The sequence below is a fragment of the Podarcis filfolensis genome (genome assembly GCF_964270895.1).
Source record: "Podarcis filfolensis genome assembly, chromosome: 13".
NCBI lineage: Eukaryota > Metazoa > Chordata > Lepidosauria > Squamata > Lacertidae > Podarcis > Podarcis filfolensis.
Genome location: NC_139615.1, coordinates 19277915 through 19291680, shown reverse-complemented (window position 1 = coordinate 19291680; position 13766 = coordinate 19277915). Strand labels below are relative to the sequence as shown.

At 48.0% G+C, this 13766-nt stretch overlaps 1 protein-coding gene and 1 long non-coding RNA gene across 2 annotated transcripts in view; one reads left to right on the top strand and one right to left on the bottom strand.

Annotated features, from left to right (window-relative positions):
* FLT3LG (fms related receptor tyrosine kinase 3 ligand) overlaps positions 1-10427 on the bottom strand; it is a 31692-nt gene extending 21265 nt beyond the window's left edge. The window contains exon 1 of the mRNA XM_083580411.1: positions 10127-10427. The gene's annotated coding sequence lies outside the window, so the exon portion shown is untranslated. The remainder of the gene's footprint in view (positions 1-10126) is intronic.
* Positions 1-13766, top strand: part of LOC310746566 — a 49401-nt gene that overhangs the window by 16796 nt on the left and 18839 nt on the right. The window lies entirely within an intron of this gene.

The following is a 13766-nucleotide window of genomic DNA, read 5'->3' as shown; positions in this document are numbered from 1 at the left end:
GAGCCACTGAAGTCCATGGCCTGGATGAACTCGGGTTTGTTGATTTCAACGGGTATTCAACTCCTGAGAAACTATTCAGAATGTATAAAGATGTTTCAAATGTTTGCTGGAAAATGCCAAGAACATGAAGGGACATTTTATCATGCCTGGGGGGCATGTAAAAAAAAAGCTAAAATATACTGGATACAAATACACAGAATCATAAAATCATAGAACTGTGGAGTTGGAAGGGACCCTGGGGGTCATCTAGTCCAGCCCCCTGCAATGCAATGCAATAATAATAATAGGCTTCAAACCCACAATTCTGAGATTAAGAGTCTCATGCTCTCCGTGGATAAAGCAGATTTTAAAGGTTACTGTTCAGTTGAAGCCAGAACTCTTGCTTTTTGGGAGAAGAAGAAGAAGAAGAAGAAGAAGAAGAAGAAGAAGAAGAAGAAGAAGAAGAAGAATAGTAGTAGTAGTAGTAGTAGTAGTAGTAGTAGTAGTAGTTTGGATTTGATATCCCGCCTTTCACTCCCCTTAAGGAGTCTCAGAATGGCTAACATTCTCCTTTCCCTTCCTCCCCCACAACAAACACTTTGTGAGGTGAGTGGGGCTGAGAGACTTCAGAGAAGTGTGACTGGCCCAAGGTCACCCAGCAGCTGCATGTGGAGGAGCGGAGACGCGAACCCAGTTCACCAGATTACGAGTCTACCGCTCTTAACCACTACACCACACTACACACACAATTAGAAAGGGGTTATGGAAGAGGACTGCAATACAGTGGTACCTCGGGTTAAATATGCTTCAGGTTACATACGCTTCAGGTTACAGACTCCGCTAACCCAGAAATAGTACCTCAGGTTAAGAACTTTGCTTCAGGATGAGAACAGAAATCGTGCTCCGGCGGCGCGGTGGCAGCAGGAGGCCCCATTAGCTAAATTGGTGTTCAGGTTAAGAACAGTTTCAGGTTAAGAACGGACCTCCAGAACAAATTAAGTACTTAACCTGAGGTACTACTGTATATGCTTACAGCCGTGCGATTGCTATAGGCCATGTATGTCCAACGCGATGACCATGGTCAACTCGGGGATAAAGCACCCTGCTCGGTCGCAGGCTTTGCCTGACGCCCAGTCATAGCTGTCAACTTTCAGATTTGAAAGTAAGGGATCAGCAGCCTCGAAAATAAGGGATCAGCAACCTCACCTGTCCCGGGGACAGTCTATGGGATATCTAACAATCCGGGATAGCAGCGGGAAGCAGCGGGAAACGGCGCTGGAATAAGGGAATTTCCTGCAAAAAAAGGGAAGGTTGACAGCTATGGACCCAGCCAGCTGGGAAAGGGAGGAGAGAGAGAGAGAGAGAGAGAGAGACCATGATGTTTCTCCTCCCTCTCCCCTCTCCTGCTGGTTCCCATGGAAAGAAAACCTTCTCCCTCCTAGTTCTGCATGGATGCTGAACTTCTCCCACCTTTCGAGCTCCAGAACAGCTGCATTAATTCAAAAGTAAGCCACTGCCCCCCCCCTCAGAGCTTTCCCATCCAGTAAAGGGGGAATTGGACATTTCTGGGCGTGATGGGTTCCCGTGTGCACCAATGGCCCTGGGAGGGGGCTGGTGTGTGGGGTAATAATTTATTATTATTTTTATCATAATCATAATTTATTATTTATTATTTATACCCCGCCCATCTGGCTGGGTTTCCCCAGTTACATATAATATGTTTAAGTTGAAGAATGACAATGGGAGAGTGTGGTAGATCACTGCCAGTTTTGTTTTGTTTTTTTGTATTTTTTTTGTTGCGGGGTCCATCTGTTGCAGTTTACTGTCGTAGCAAATACAGTGGTACCTCAGGTTAAGTACTTAATTCGTTCTGGAGGTCCGTACTTAACCTGAAACTGTTCTTAACCTGAAGCATCACTTTAGCTAATGGGGCCTCCTGTTGCTGCCGTGCCACCGGAGCACGATTTCTGTTCTCATTCTGAAGCAAAGTGCTTAACCTGAAGCACTATTTCTGGGTTAACAGAGTCTGTAACCTGAAGCGTATGTAACCTGAAGCGTATGTAACCCGAGGTACCACTGTACAGGACTTAGATCAATAAGGCACCTGATTAGCAGTGCACAAAATTCCATCACAAAGATTGTAATTTATCTGCATAACATAAACAGAAATTAAGAGAATTATATATATACAAAACTTAATACATTACCATTTTTAGCATAACAAGAAATCTTACAGTGCAATTCTATGCATGCTTACCCAGAACTAAGTCCCGCTTAAGGCCACCCCCCCTTTTTTTACCAACAACCAAAACCCAACAGTGAACCCCCCCAGGCGGCTGATACATTGAATATACATAATCAATAATAACATATTCGAATCGACCATATGTACAATTCCATATACATTAACACTCCTCGCTCCTCAAGGTTTATTTAACTTTTAACATTTTAATTGCCCCAAATTGTTCAAATCTACCCAAATAATTCAATATCTTCTCAAACCAATCCTCCTTTTTCTCACTGACCTTAAACCCTTTCCTCCTGTGTATCTTCATACTTAAATATTCTAAAATTATAATATTATTCCATTTTTTCCACCATTGGTTCACCCTTAGCTCTTCTGCATTTTTCCAATGACTCGCTATATCCTGTCTGGCCAGTTTTTTTAATATTGGATGGTGGATCGCAACCTGTTGGATGCTGGACGTGCCTGCTATATGGACAAAGACACAGCGCTGCCCGCTATAGAAGAATGGTGATAAAGCTATTGGACTTGGCTGAGATGGCAAAGGCAAAATGTATAATTAAAGAAAAATCATTACTGACATTTGTTAAGGACTGGAAATTTCTTAAAGACTTTTTGCATGAAAGAGAAAATGAACTTGTAGTAACTGGATTTGAAGATTGAAAAGATACTGTAGCTGCAAGGACAGAGAGCCAGAAATCCTTTTATTATTTTCTCCTTTATCCTTCTTTATTTTTTCCCCTTTATTTTCCTTTTCTCTCGCTTTCTCTTTCTTTAGGTTTCTCCTTTCCTTGTCTTTCCTTCCTTCTGATTTTACTGTTTTATCTCAGTATAACATAAAAAAAATACTTTGTAATGGGTATGTATTTTTTGTATATCGTTGAATAAGTATCAATCAATCAATAAAAACCATAAATGTGACTGAGAATTTCTTTTAAAGACATTGCTGCCTCTCAAGATTTTCCATCCTTAGGATCATAACATCTCCATACATAACTCCTACAATTCACACTGACAAACAGCCTTGCACTGATCTAATGCTAATATAGCTAGCTGGTTTTGGGTGGTGGTTATTGCTGGGTTTTGGGGTGTTTTTTTTGCAAATTTTATTATGCTGACAGGGCTATGGTCTTACAGGATCAGCAATATCAGCAGGGATCTTCTGCTTTTAAGTTCCAGTCCCTTCCTCCATTATTCTAACAGTTTCCCCACTCTCACTTCCTTGCTGCACAGAGAGTAAGCAATCGATGCTTATAAAACCCATTTCTTCAGCTGCCAAGTAGAGGGGAGGCATTTGGTCCATGTGTTGCACCTAGTTGCAAAAGATCTTGGTGTTTTGCAAAGCTCTCCAAGGCTCAGTGCAAGAGGGTTAAACAACTCTCTTCTTCTCACATCTTCTGCAACCCCATTAACAGGCTGGTCGTCCACCCCATGAGCTAATGCAATATGCATTTTCTAAACTCCTTCCCTTTATTTTACAGTATTTGCTTGTTTACAAGAATTTATAAACTGTGTATTTAAAAAAATCCATTAAGTGGTGAACACAAAACCAAATAAATGAGTTAATATGAAGTATGGATACAAAGTGTCTCCTGGCAGGAATAAATGAATCAATTTTAGTTTCTTGTTTTTCTAGTCTTAAGTTCAGCCCCCCACGTTTCCGCAATAGTTTTGCTTTTTTAAAAAACAGTGAAAATTCATCATCATTCTAGTGTAAATGTCTCCAAATGTGCAAACGTTTATGTGCAAGGTTGCCCAAAGCGCAAAGTGATTTCCGCCCTTTTGGTTGTGGGGTGGGTTTTTTTGGCACATTATTTTCATGCACATCTAACCTTAGCACATGCATCTTTTGTACACGTTGCTTAGCTGGATAACGGTACTGCAAGCTTCAGAGAGCTGCAGATTTCAAAAGGCGGCTGGGAGCAGGAAAGTACAAAGGAGGTGTGTTTGTCTTTAAATGTGAAAGTGCTTCAATTCCCCCCTCCCCACATTCCTAACTCCAGATCAGGTGCAGCTTGGGACAGCTCCGAAAGCAGCAGCTCCCTAGCTCCTATGAAGAAGGGAAGGGGGTGTGTGGAATCTCTCTTGGTTGAGCTGAGCTGCTGAGAGCTCTGCAAACAGTAACAGAGAGACGTCTCCGCTGTTTTGCAAAGCTTTAGCGCAACAAGGAAGTGGTGGGAGGGGGTGTTTGCTTTATCTGCACCGCCTTCTCCTCAGGTGTCCTGTCAAACCACGCACGCGCACACACACACACACACACACACACACACACACACAAACAAGCAAGCCCCATTCCACCCTCACCAACCCCGCAGATGTACATCGCTGGATATTTCTGGAGACAGTGTGGAATCACCATTCCAATTTACACTGACAGCCAGCAGCAGAAAAAGGATTCTCCTTCAACCCCAAAGAGTTTTATAGTCTCATGCCTAGTAAAATTTAAAGGGACCCCTGACCATTAGGTCCAGTCGTGGCCGACTCTGGGGTTGCAGCGCTCATCTCGCTTTATTGCCCGAGGGAGCCGGCGTACAGCTTCCGGGTCATGTGGCCAGCATGACTAAGCCGCTTCTGGCGAACCAGAGCAGCTCACGGAAATGCCGTTTACCTTCCCGCCAGAGCGGTACCTATCTATCTACTTGCACTTTGACGTGCTTTCGAACTGCTAGGTTGGCAGGAGCAGGGACTGAGCAACGGGAGCTCACCCCGTTGCGGGGATTAGAACCACGACCTTCTGATCGGCAAGCCGTAGGCTCTGTGGTTTAACCCACAGCGCCACCCGTGTCCCTAGTCTAACGCCTATCAATGTTCAATTTTTCAAAAAAAGGTTTTAGCAGTTCTTCTTTTTATATGTAAGCCGCCTTGAGTCCAACTGAGGGGAAAAGGCAGGGTATTAATAAACCAATAACCAATAGTGTGGAAGAAGCACAAATGCTGTTTGCCCCTTTCACCCCATTTGGTAGCCAGAGCTATACAGTGGTACCTTGGTTCTCACACTTAATCCATTCTGGAAGTCCATTCCAAAACCGAAGCGTTCTAAAACCAAGGCGCACTTTCCCATAGAAAGTAATGCAAAATGGATTAATCTGTTCCAGACTTTTAACAACCCCTAAAACAGCAATTTAACATGAACATTACTATCTAACGAGACCATTGATCCATAAAATGAAAGCAATAAACAATGTACTGCAGTCACACAATCAATCAATCAGTAGCTGAACTAGGTTCCACACAGTCACACACACACAAAAAGAGAGAGAGCTGCAAAAACAAAAGCACAAAATAAATTGACAAACCTCAGCGTAACACTCAAAACGGAGCATGTTCGGCTGCCAAAAAAAGTTCGCAAACTGGAACACTTACTTCCGGGTTTGCAGTACAGTATATGGGTTCCAAGTTGTTTGAGAACCAAGGTACCACTGTACTGATCCCATCTTCCACGTAAGGCCCACTGATAGCCCCGGAGGCAGCGGATTTAGGTTTTACCTTTCTGCATGAGACTAGCTTATTCTTTTTAAATTAATTGTTCATAACACATTTAATAAAGAAAAGCAGAGGAAGGTAAGTGGGGGAATCCCATTAGCTCGCATTGAGAGTACAATGACCGTCCATCCGTCCATCTGAATGGATTACTATTCCAGCTGAATAGTCAGAAATATTAAGATGACAGTGAATATTTCACCCATATCCATGCACTGAAAAGAATGGGGAAGGATAATCCACAGCTCTGCTATATTTTAAGTAGACAGATGACTAGAAAACCTGTGTAGTATAGCAGGAAACAGGGTACTGAACTTCCTGGGGTTCCAAGTCCTCACACATCCATGGAGCTCCCACAACAATTAGCTCAGGCTAGCCTACCTCACAGAGTCGTTAGGGGGATAAAATGGAATAACAACCACCACCCCTATCTAGACTGCTCTAATGAAAAAAGTATAGGTGTATCAAATTTCTTCTATTTCTCATGTTCATGTGTGCATGAGTGCCATTGCTTATGTGGTCAAAGCAGCAAGAAGCAAGAGGAATGTGTTAGGGGAATCCCCAGGTATGCAATAGTACAAAAAAATACTTGAGGAAACCAAACTGTAAGAGTGGGGAGAAACCCAATGCACCCCAGGATTAAGCATGCTCAGTGACTACAGACTGACTGCTGGGGGAAGGATGAACTGAAAATGGAGTCAGAAGGGGAACGGAAAATGGGGGAGATGGCCCCAAACCACAACATTTTATTGCAGGTCCTAGCTGTTTACATGGCATGCAAGTGTTCTGCCCTCCATTCTGCAAGTCTGTGAACCAGCGGCGCCAGGTATATGGGTGAAGGGGGCTTCAGCTCCCCCAATATTTTTTGGCAGGGCACGGTGCCCCCTAATATTGAGGGGGCCACCACCCCCTGCCACTGCTGGGAGCCCTCAGTGTGCCCCAGCTCCAATCTCTGCCCGGCAGCCCAGGAGCCAGGCGGTGGCTGGGACAAGCGTGTCTGCTTTTGCTTGTCCCAGCCTGGTGCATGCCAGCAGCATCACATGACATGTCACATGACTGCGCCCCCTCAATGTGTGAGGCAAGTTGGCGCCCTTGCTGTGAACACAGCACACATGTAAAGCACAAGGCTCCCACCCAAGAATCTTGGGAACTGCAGTTTACCCCTCACAGCGCTACAATTCCAAGAATGTTCAGTTCCCAGGATTCCAGGATACGACTAGTCAGGATCCAGCATTATTCTTAACAGGTTCCCAACCCAATAGCTTGACCATACAACAAATGACACCTGCAACCAAATCTTTCAGTATGAGTGAGGCCCACTTAACGAGGGATATTCTGCAGCATGGCATTGGGTGTCTCCAGACAACCTGTTTGTCGAACATTCATCTGGGTTTGTTCACAGGAAGATCAGACAACATGGGCTGTTTAATGAACATCTATTCTGATTTGTTTGTGGAGAGGCTAGAGGATGTGTCAAAACAAGCTTTCTCTCACCCTCCCCAGTGCCATTTCCCTGTGGGTTTCATCATCATCATCACCACCACCATCATCATCTTCTTTCATAGTTAAAACCATACACAAGGCAGCTTATAACATAACAAGATTCACATAATTGCAAGCATAACAAAAGTAATAAGCGATAAATGAAAGGCATCAAAAAGCACACAAACAAACTGAAACAATCGCCACATAAATTGCCCAGGTATGCAATCACAGTGCATTCCGCATCGTTCTGCAATTGCTTCCCCCCTGTTACTGCCATCTGCAGAGGCACTCTTGCACCGCGATGCAACTAAAGTGGGGCCACCAAAACAAAACCAGAACGTTTCATAGAACCGCAGAATTACAGAGCTGGAAGAGACCACAAGGGTCATCTTGCAATGCAGGAATCACAGCTAAAGAGCCATCCAGACTCTGTTTCAAAACCTCCAATGAAGGAGAAGTCAGAAAAGTTGCAGGATTTCAGCAGGAAGCTCTAGGACAGGCATAGGCAACCTCGTCCCTCCAGATGTTTTGGAACTACAACTCCCATCATCCCTAGCTAACAGGACCAGAGGTCAGGGATAATGGGAGTTGTAGTCCCAAAATATCTGGAGGGCCGAGGTTGCCTATTAGTGCATGTCCTAGACCATGGGTAGGCAAATTAAGGTCCGCGGGCCGGAGCCGGCCCAATCGCCTTCTAAATCCGGCCCGTGGATGGTCCGGGAAACAGCATGTTTTTACATGAGTAGAATGTGTCCTTTTATTTAAAATGCACCTCTGGGTTATTTGTGGGACCTGCCTGGTGTTTTTACATGAGTAGAATGTATGCTTTTATTTAAAATGCATCTCTGGGTTATTTGTGGGGCATAAGAATTTGTTCTCCCCCCCCCGCAAAAAATATAGTCCGGCCCCCCACAAGGTCTGAGGGACAGTGGACCGGCCCCCTGCTGAAAAAGTTTGCTGACCCTGTCCTAGACTCTAGGACATGCACTAATAGGAAACAAAGCAGTATATGTCCACCCCAAAACCATTGCAGGTACAAGCTGTATGAAAAGCGAGACTGAGTATAACCAATTGCTGATACTATCGTGAATACACAACCCACAGCACATCTGGAGGGGCCCTGGGCTTCTTCTAGATTCTAGTCAGCCATGCTCACTTCCAGGATACTCCATTCCATTCCACCCACATTTTCCTCTCTCCTGCATGAAGATGTACTTCCTTTTATCTGTCCTGGATCTTCCCACATAGAATCACAGAGTTGGAAGGGACTCCAAGAGTAATCTAGTCCAACCCCCTGCCCCCCCCGGTCATCTCTGTTGAATGTCCACAAGTTACAGTGTTATCGGGGGGGGGGGGGGGAATTCCATCCACTTTCTCAAGAGGCATGGATCATTCCTTGCTTTTTCTCTGGTTGCACGCATTTGGTTTAGAGAAAGCACGTTTTGATAAGTCAGCTGGAGGCAGAGGGCGTGTTCTGATATGCATGCGGTTCCAAAGCTTCAGGGCTGCCTGTGTGAATCTGGCATGCTACTGGCAACCCTCTGATATCTGCTGAGCAGCAACAAAGCTGGACCAGGACCTCATGGCAAAGATGCCGTAGGCTAGACCCCGAGACAGCGCAGAGGCGCTGCTTCAATTGGCAGGATGGTTTTGTGTGTGGATGGGAGAGCGGCAGTGGGCAAAACTGTCTGGGCTGCTTCTGCACCTCTCTATTGAATAAGCAAGAGAGAGCCAATAAAAACAGTAGCCTGGCTTGAGCACATGGGGAGGAGTTGTGGCTCCATGGGAGAGCGCCTGACTGGCATGCAGGAGGTCCTGTGTTCAGCCCCTGACATTTCCAGGTAGGGTTGGGAAAGGCTTTATCATAGAATTGTAGTGTTGGGGGGGGACCCCAATGCAGGAATCTCAGCTACAGCATCCCTGACGGATGGCCATCCAGCCTCTGCTTAGAAACCTCGGAGGAAGGAGAGTCCACAACCTCCTGAGGGAGTCAGTTCCACGTCAGTCTGAAACAAGCCGCAGAAGCCGTTCACATCCAGAGATAGGTCCCATGCACACTGTGCATTTAGAGCACACCCAGGGCGCCTCTGGAAAGATTCTGGGAACTGTAGTTTGCTAAGGGTGCTGACCTCACAGGCCGGACAATTCCCAGCCCTACGAGTAAACTGTGGTTCCCGGGATTCTCCACGACTCTTCAAGTGGGGAGCAGAGGCAACTTCTTAATTTCACCTGTCACTTTTTACCATCCCTTTCAGAACATGCTGCCAGGTCCACTATCCCCATCTACCATAGTGGTGCCTACACTGTCCGGCAGCAGCCCTCCAGGATTTCAGGCAGGGGTCTCTCCCCACTGGCTCCTTTACCTTCAAGCCCTGCCCCATCGGAGGCCCTTCTCTCTGCAGCCCCCCCCCAACACCTATATAGGCACCTCCTTGATACAAGGGTGGGATATAAATCCAAAAATCACTGTGAAGCTGAGAAAGAACCACAAGGAGTGAGAGAGCAGCTCAGTCGGCAGAGCGTAAGACTCTTCATCTCAGGGCCGCGAGTTCAAGCCCCCCATTGGGCAAAATATTACTTCGATGCAGGGGGTTGGACTAGATGACCCTAGAGGTCCCTTCCCGCTGTAGAATTCTGTGATTCTATGATGAAGCCTCCGCGATCTTGGCGCTTGGGGGCTCCCTCTGACACCGTGGAAACCAAGGTTGGAAGCGGCAGGTCCCCCCCCCTCTCGATTTCCCCCCTGCGCCGATCCCCTTGCCGCGCTAGCCAGGGCGCCACGCACGCGGGAGGCGCCGGGTTCGAATCCTGACATCTTGCCCAGGTAAGGCGCAAGGGATCGGGAAAACGCCTGGAGAGCCTCTGCCAGTCAGTGCCGACCCTTCGCCTAACCGGTCCAAGAGGGGAGCTAGAATTTCCCACAACGCCCTAACTTACCTATGAACGATCGAGGTTTAGAGGAAGGGCGGAGGAAGGGGGGTTTCTCCCCAGCGTCGTTCGGGCTTCTCACATGCTCGCGAACCCCGCGAGAAAGCAGTTGCCTGAGGACCAGGCTGCCTGGGTTTTGTTTAGGCGAAAGTGAAAGTCTTTCCGAAGGGGGAGGGCTTGGTCCGGGGTGACGCCCCTCCTCGCTCCCCCGCACCCAAATATTCGCGGTGGGGGGAGATATATTTCCCCGCACGTCGGGACGCCCCCACTCGCCCGCCCCCGGGGCTCCGCAGCCACGAGCCCGAGCCGCGCTCCGGGGCTCGGTTCCGCCTCTCCACGTGTCCCAGCAATCGGCCAGAAGGAGAGCGGCTCGTGCGATCTCGGAAAGGGCGAGCGCTGAGCATACAGAAATCTTTTGCCCAGCGTGGGGCTCGAACCCACAACCGTGAGATCTACAATCTTATGCTCTACCGACTGAGCTATTCATGCATACATATTGTTTATGTTTCCTTTTGGGAATGAGGCACAGAGGAGCCTGTGATGTCTTTAGGGTATATGGAATATGGATTATTTACCATATACCCTAAAGATATATATGGGTCTTGTTTCTCCCTTGGATTCAAGTTGAAAACAAGCCTTGATCTCTGGCCCTCTGCTTTCAGCTTTGCTTCTAAGTCACATCCCCGCCAAGTTCTGGAGAAAACTGGCTTTTGTTCTTTTCACTACCTGCAAGTTGAGAGAGGACCCATTTGTTATCTAGCACAGAGTCCCCTTTGTTCTCTTAATGGCCCATTACTCAAGCGAATTCCTCATCAGGAAGCTAACCTGGCTTATATTTTAAAACTTGCCGGATCCAGGGATTTAGGATTTGGCATCTACATAGCTGTCAACTTTTCCCTTTTCTTGTGAGGAATCCTATTCGGAATAAGGGAATTTCCCACAAACTCATAAACACACACAATGAGGGAATTTCCCACAAACTCATAAACACACACAACACTAGACACCACCTAGACAACAGTAGCCCACACACAACACCACCTCTCAGGCATTTCCCCTTGCCACAGGTTCCAAATGTTCTGCTCTCGCAAATCTCAGGAGTCCTATAACTCCATTGTTCTTGTCACAAAAAAACACACACACTCTTCCCTCTTAGCCATACCCAATGATCTGCCACTTCCTATTTCCTAGAGTCCATTAATTAAATTGCTTCTTCAAAACCACTAAAATCCCCCTACCTCCTGCCCTATGATTCCCCACACAAGCCCTTTAGGGACACAGGAATCTCCGTCTTCCTCTGCATCAGAGACCGTTGGCATATCCAGCTTCCACTGGTCTTGAATTGGTGGGTTGTGGCCTGGCCCAAGGCAGGTCCAAACAGGAGCACTGCCGCCATGAAAATATATGGAGGGAGGGGGAAATTAAGAAATGGGTTCCCCCAAATGCATGTTTTGGGTTAAAAGTGGGCCCAGGGGTCTGAAAATACCTGGTTTACATGGTAGAAGCAGCCCTTCGGGGTTCCTGGCAAGAGATATTCCCGGTCCTGACACGAGGGGCTTGAGATGTGGGGTACTGGCATACCACACACAGCCCACTTAAGGGTCGCCTGGGGACGGTTCCCCATCGCCTTCTCCAAGACCTTCCCTGACCCTGGGTACTTCCCATGTCTGGATCCGAGCCTTTTCTAAGAAGCAAGAGAAAGTGACCAAACTCAAGACACAGTCCCCCCCCCCCAAGGTCAACAGTGGGCCATGTTGCAAAGCTGTGGGGCCCCCTCCCTCTTTCTGGCCTCACCACAGGGTCCCTGTGGGGGTCTGGGGTTAGGAAAAGCATCTGGGAGGTCGAGGAATCTGGGAGAAAGTTGTGGCCAAGGAGTTGGGAGGGAGAGATGGTGGCAAAGGGGGAGCAGGAGAGGGGGGAAGGGGGCTGGTGTTGCTGGCAGAGCGCAGCGTTCAACACAGGTCTGGCCCCCTCATGCATGGATGGACCCCAGGGTGTAGAGGGTGCAGAAAAGCTGAATCTAAACAAGACAGGGTCAGGGATCGGAGGGGGGGCGGCGGCAAGGGCATAGCCGCTCATACCCGTGCCAGAAAAAACATGGGGCAAGCGGGGAAACTGCTCAGCCCCGTGCTATCTAGGCATGGGACAAGTGCAAGTCAGAGCCTGCTTGCCACAGTCATGTTTGTTCTTTCGGCTGGCCCTTGGAACTCAGCCAAGCCGTAGACCCTGGTAGTCTCCAACTCCAACTTTCCCTTCTATGGGGAAATGGCTGGCGATGGGGGGGGTGTCCTTTCGAGAATTATCTCCTGATAGGGCAATTACCCCCTTCATAGATCACTGCCTTGCTTTTGAATTATGGTGCTGGAGGAGACTCTTGAGAGTCCCATGGACTGCAAGAAGATCAAACACGTCCATTCTTAAGGAAATCAGCCCTGAGTGCTCACTGGAAGGACAGATCCTGAAGCTGAGGCTCCAATACTTTGGCCACCTCATGAGAAGAGAAGACTCCCTAGAAAAGACCCTGATGTTAGGAAAGATGGAGGGCACAGGGAGAAGGGGACGACAGAGGACGAGATGGTTGGACAGTGTTCTTGAAGCTGCCAGCATGAGTTTGACTAAACTGCGGGAGGCAGTGGAAGACAGAAGTGCCTTGCATGCTCTGGTCCATGGGGTCACGAAGAGTCAGACACGACTAAATGACTGAACAACAACAACAAGGGCAACTTTGCTTCAGAATGAGAACAGAAATTGGGCTCCGGCAGCGTGGTGGCAGCAGGAGGCCCCATTAGCTAAAGTGGTGCTTCAGGTTAAGAACAGTTTCGGGTTAAGTACGGACCTCCGGAACGAATTAAGTACTTAACCTGAGGTACCACTGTACTTATAGCAGACCAGAGCTCCAATGGTCTAAATTAAACTGAAATACAGTAAGCCCACAATTTACGCCAAATTAACTTGTGGGCATTCAGTTTTGCGTGTGTGGCCAAAAAAAGGGGGCGTCATTCTGGGAAAAATCACGTTGGCCACCCAGGTAAGCACCGCCCTGCATAATCGATCACATGATGTGGCACACGCACACTATTTGAATGGCAATGACCATCAACTGGGGGGAGCAGCTCCCTTAAATATTTTATTGAGGGGGGTGAAGACCCCTCGGCCCCTAGGAATTGGCTCCTATGCTCATCTTAATATACCGTATTTTTCACCCTATAGGACGCACTTTTCCCCCTCCAAAAATGAAGGGGAAATGTATGTGCGTCCTATGGGGCGAATGCAGGCTTTTGCTGAAGCCTGGAGAGCTCTCCAGGCTTCTGGAAGCTCTCAGCAAGCCTTGGGAGCCCGCGGGAGTTCCCGTCGGGCTCCCTAGGCTTGCGGATAGCAGCCTGCATCTTGAAGCCTGGGGTGCGCTGCACAGCGCGCCCCGGGCTTCGGTTCCCCAACCTGGTTTGGAGGCTGGCGGCAGGGAGAAGCGCGCTTCTCCCTGCCGCCAGCCCCGCAAGCTCGGGGGACAGCGAGGAGGTGCAGCACGCCTTCCCGCTGTTCCCCGACCTGGTTTGGGCTTCAGGCAGATATCCACAAGCAGCGGGAAGTCGCAACGGTCTCCCAAGGCTTGCGGAGAGCTGCCTGTTCTGTGGGCTGGGGTCGGGGGAAG